This window comes from Crocuta crocuta, unplaced genomic scaffold (assembly GCF_008692635.1).
Source record: "Crocuta crocuta isolate KB4526 unplaced genomic scaffold, BGI_CrCroc_1.0 scaffold531, whole genome shotgun sequence".
Classification (NCBI taxonomy): domain Eukaryota; kingdom Metazoa; phylum Chordata; class Mammalia; order Carnivora; family Hyaenidae; genus Crocuta; species Crocuta crocuta.
Window position 1 is genome coordinate 2,090,373 of NW_027531997.1, and position 5,736 is coordinate 2,096,108.

Below are 5,736 nucleotides of genomic sequence, written 5' to 3' on the forward strand. Positions count from 1 at the left end.
GTCCAGTCACACCACTAAAGTAAAGTACTGGTCTCGCCTCATTTATATATTACCTTTCCTCTGAAGGGCTTTAGCTGCAGAACAAGAATCTATCAAACACTAAACATGCCTCAGAGGCTGTAACTCCTAGAAGAATGAAGGTTTGAGTAAAAGCAGATGAAAGACCAGAGATAGGAGGAGAGGGATGGAGAGTAAAGGTGGAATAGAAAGGAAGCGGCACTGCTAAGGATAAACACGCCATTGGTGAGTCAAACCAGTAAGGAAAGAATATATTAAAAAGAACCAGGTGGGTGACCAAGAAAAACAAAGGGGACGATGCAGAGAGAAGCAGAAGAGATATGGCAAATATAGTAAAAAGAATGCAGCAATCTTACTGAGATTTTCCACTGACACTTCTGATGGAATACTTCTTTTCTAAGGCATTTGAAAAGAATTAATTTTTTTTCAGTGCTTAGTACATGCCAAGCATTTTACATGCATTCATTTATATTACAGTCTTGAGGTCTAAAAAGTAGATACCATTATTATCTCTACAGACGAAGAAACAGTGGAATGGAGAAGTGAAATCACTTACCTGAGCCCCACAACTTGTCTCCCTGATTTCTTTTTTAAAAAATATTGTTTTTTAATTTTTTCCAATGTTTATATTTGAGAGACAGACAGAGAGGGACAGAGAACGAGCAGGGAAGGGGCAGAGTGAGGGAGACACAGAATCTGAAGCAGGATCCAGGCTCTGAACTGTCAGCACAGAGCCCGACACAGGGCTTGAAGCCATGAACCATGAGATCATGACCTGAGCTGAAATTGGATACTTAACCGACTGAGCCACTCAGGCACCCCAAATGTTATTTTTTTAAAGTTATCTCTACACCCAGTGTGGGACTTGAACTCACAACCCCAGGATCAAGAGTCACACGATCCACCGACTGAGCCAGCCAGGTGTCCCATGTCCCCCTGATTTCCAAGCCAGGNAGAGAGAGAGAGAGAGAGAGCAGGTGATGGGAGAAGAGCAAGGGAGAGATAGTGTGCAGAGCCTGACTTGAGGCTGGAAACCATGAACCTTGAGATCATGACCTGAACCGAATCCAAGGGTTGGACGCTTAACTAACCCAGGCGCCCCCCCCCATTTTTGTAAATTATAATTTTCAGTTATAAAATAGAACCGTATGTTTGCAGCTGTGCCCATAAAGTATGCTGTCAAAAGCCATGTGACAATGTCCAAGATTGATGGGACATCCAAATATGAGTAAAAAATGTTCCTTCCTCTGAATTCATGCACTTCATTGAGCATCAAAACGCACACATATTTTACTTCTATTTGTGTACATTATTTTTTTCCACATTTGTCTCATCTGCTGCCTTGGGGTTGGGTATCTGCTATACAGCACAGAGAACCTCACATTCTCTTCTCCCCGATCAANCCGACTCTTGGTGTTGGCTCAGGTCATGATCTCAAGGTTCATGAGTTTGAGCCCCACGTTGGACATCACGCTGCCAGTGCACGGCCTGCTTGGAATTCTCTCTCCCCTCCTCTCTCTGTGCCCCTCCCCTGCTCATGCTCTCTCTCTCAAAATAAATACATGAAACTCAAACCAAATAAAATTACAGAAAACACAATGATATCTTTTAAACCATGATTAGAAAGGTTAGTCGACAGTTCAAAGCACTTTCGATGAGACCTAACTTCAGAAATCTACACAAAAGTAACATTTTTCTACAACTCAGGTCAACCTTCCACCGACTTTGCCCAACATGTTGCTTTCCTCCTTACAGAAGGGGACCTGGGTCTTGAAGGTGTAGGAGACAAATCATATCTTTCTTCTTTAATATAACTAAAAATATTTATTTACTGTGTCTCAGACTTTGATATATTCATGTCTCCATGCCCATCACCCATTTCCCCTCCCCCCCCCACCCCATCAACCCTCAGTTTGTTCTCAGTATTTAAGAGTCTCTCATGGTTTGCCTCCCTCCCTATCCTTAACTATTTTTTTCCCCTTCTCCTCCCCTATGGTCCTCTGTTAAGTTTCTCCTGTTCCACTTATAAGTGAAAACATGTGGTACCTGTCCTTCTCTGCCTGACTTATTTCACTTAGCATAACACCCTCAAGTTCCATCCCCATTGCTAAAAATGGTCAGATTTCATTCTTTCCCATTGCCATGTAGTATTCCATCGTATAGATAAACCACATCTTCTTGATCCATTAGTCTGTTGATGGACACTTAACAGTGTGGAGGTTCCTCAAAAAATTAACACTAGAACTCCCCTATGACCCAGCAATATCACTGCTAGGAATTTACCCAAGGGATATAGGAGTGCTGATGCATAGGGGCACATGTACCCCAATGTTCATAGCAGCACTCTCAATGACTGGCTTTTTAAAACATTTGAGGCATAGGGGCACCTGGGTGGCTCAGTCAGTTAAGTACCCGACTGGGCTCCGGTCATGATCTCACGGTTTGAGCCCTGCGTCGGGCTCTGTGCTGAAGGCTCAGAGCCTGGAGCCTGCTTTGGAGTCTGTCTCTCTCTCGCTCTCAAAAATAAATAAACATTAAAAAAATTAAAACATTTGCAGCATTTATTTATTTTAAGACTTTATTTTTTAATTATGGAAAAAACACGTAACCTAAAATTTACCATCTAATCATTTTAAGCATACAGCTGATAGTATTAAGTATGTTCATATTGTTATGCAATCATCACTTACCTACAACACCCAGTGCTCATCACAGCAAGTGCCCTCCTTAGTGCCCATCACCCATCTAGCCCATCCTTAACCCACCTCCCTCCATCAACCATCAGTTTGTTCTCTATCGTTAAGAGTCTCCTGTGATTTATGTTTCCCTCTGTTCTCTTTTTAATACCAGTGCTCATGAAGCTCCTTATTTTCCTCTGGGTATGAGGTGTGTAAATCACACGTAGTGTCATAAAGGCGGTGGTGGGGCCTTGGTCATGTCTTCATTGTTTGCTCAGTTAAGCTTCCCATTAGTTAAAGGTATGAGAATTCTCCAGAGAAACAGAATCAATAAGAGCTGTCTATCTACCTATCTCTCTCTCTATCTACCTACCTGTCTATATACAGAAAGAGATTGTTTCACATGATTATGGAAGCTGAGAAGTCCCATGATCCTCTCCCGGCACACTGGACACCCAGGAAAGCCAGTGGTGTCGACCAGGCCAAGTCTGGAGGCTTGAGAACCAGGAGCTGATGGTGTCATTCCTAGTCTGAGGGTGGAGGGCCCATATCTTAGCTCATGCAGTGAGGCAGAGAAGGGACAAACTCTCCTTTCCTCTGTCTTTTGTTCTAATCAGGCCTTCAACGGATTGAATGATTGGGGAGCACAATCTACTTTACAGAGTCTACCAATTCAAATGCTAATCTCAGCTGGAAATACTCTCACAGACACACCCAGAAACAATATTTAACCAAATATATGGGTAGTCCATGATCCCATGAAGTTGACATATGAAATTAACCATCCGTTTGGTTATTAGAGATAAAGCAAGTAAGACGTTGGTCCTCGGGTGGTTGATAGCTGGCACTGTATCTGATTGGTCAGTGTCCATGCTGTACAGGTGATTAAATATTTTGAGTATCACNTTAATTATTTAATTAAATTAATTAATTTTTTAATTTAATTATTTTTGAGACAGAGAGAAAGTGAGTGGGGTAAAGATAGAGAGAGACAGAGACAGAATCAGAAGCAGCCTCCAGGCTCTGAGCCGTCACCACAGAGCCCAACGCAGGGCTCGAACTCATGAGCTATGAGATCATGACGTGAGCCGAAGTAAGGCCTTTAACCGACTGAGCCCTCCAGGCTCCCCATATATATTATGTATTAAATAAAATATTTCCTTCACTAAAGCAAAAAAGTAAATCAATGTTTACAAAAGTAAAAAGGTGTGAAAATTATTAACTAGAATTGCTAAATGAATTCAGTAAGGTCTTAGGATATAAAATCAATATACAGAAATCTGTTGCATTTCTATACACTAATAATGAAACAGCAGAGAGAGAAATTATGAAAACAATCCCATTTGTAACTGCACCAAAGCCAATAAAATACCTAGGAATAAACTTAATGAAAGAGGTCAAAAACCTGTATACTGAAAACTGTAAAATGGTGAAAGAAATTAAAGATGACACAAACAAATGGAAAGGTATTACATCCTCATTGATTGGAATAATAAATATTGCGAAAATGTCCATACTAGTCAAATCAATCTAAAGTTTTAATGCAATCCCTATCAAAATACCAACAGCATTTTTCACAGAACTAGAACAAACAATCCTAAAATTTGTATGGAACCACAAAAGACCCTGAAAAGCCAAAGCAATCTTGAAAAAGAAGAACAAAATAGGAAGTGTCACAATCCCAGATTTCAAGATATACTACAAAGCTGTAGTTACCCAAACAGGTATGCTATTGTTACAAAAATAGACACAGGTCAATAGAACAGAATAGAAAGCCCAGAAGTAACCCTCCTAGTCTGTGGTCAATTAATCTATGACAAAAGAGGCAAGAATATGCACTGGGCAAAAGACAATCTCTTCAACAAGTGGTGCTGGGAAAACTGGAAAGCTACATGCAAAAGAATGAAACTAAACCACTTTCTTATAGCATACACAAAAATGAAATAAAAATGTATGAAAGACTTAAATGTGAGACCTGAAACCATAAAAATCCTAGAAGAGGGTCCAGGCAGTCATTTCTCTGACATTGGCCATAGTAACATTTTTCTAGATATGTCTCCGGAGTCAAGGGAAATAAAAGCAAAAATGAACTATTGGAACCTCATCAAGATACAAAGCTTTTGCCCAGCAAAGGAAACAGTCAACAAAATGGAAAGACGACCTACTAAATAAGAGAATATACTTGCAAATGACATATCTGATAAATGGTTAGTATCCAAAATGTAGAAAGAACTTATGCAACTCAACACCAGAACCACAAATAATCCATATAAAAAATAGCCAGAAAACATGAACAGACATTTCTGCAAAGGCGTCCAGATGGCCAACAGACACATGAAAAGATGCTCAATGTCATTCCTCATCAAGGGAATGTGGATCAAAACCGAAATGAGGCAGTAGCAGCTGCAGGGGGCATGGTTCAGTAGCTGACATACAGCTTGTTGTCCACACCCAGGAGCTACACATCCTAGAGGTGACCAGCCAGAAGATGGTTGCCCAGCTCAAGGCTCAGGTAACCTCATTGGAGGACATCGTGCCAGAAGTTGTGCTCCTGGCAGGCATACTTCTAGAGAATGAGGCTACCCTGGGTCAGTGTGGAATGGAGGCTCTGATCACTTGGAAGTAGCTGGCCACACACTTGGTGGTAAAGTCCATGGTTCCCTCATGCGCTGGGAAAGTAAGAGGGCAGCCTCTCAAGGTGGCCAAGGATGAGACAAAGAAAATGGTTGAAGCCAAAGGGTGGATGCAGTACAACCGGCACTTTGTTAATGTTGTGGCCACCTTTGGCAAGAAGAAGGGCCCTAATGCCAACTCTTAAATCCTTGGTAATCCTGGCTTTCCCCAATAAAGCCACTTAGTCTAGTAAAAACAAAACAAAACAAAACAAAACAAAAAAACCAGCAACACAATGAGATATCATCATACAGTTGTCATAATGGCTAAAATAAAAAAAGCAAGAGGGGCACCTGGGTGACTCGATCAGTTAGGCATCCATCTCTTGATTTTGCCTCAGGCCATGATTTTACACTTCATGGGACTG

At 41.1% G+C, this 5,736-nt stretch overlaps 1 pseudogene; it reads left to right on the forward strand.

Moving 5' to 3' along the window:
- LOC144240763 (ubiquitin-like FUBI-ribosomal protein eS30 fusion protein pseudogene) overlaps positions 1 to 5,514 on the forward strand; it is a 46,001-nt pseudogene extending 40,487 nt beyond the window's left edge.
- The last annotated feature ends 222 nt before the right edge of the window (positions 5,515 to 5,736 follow it).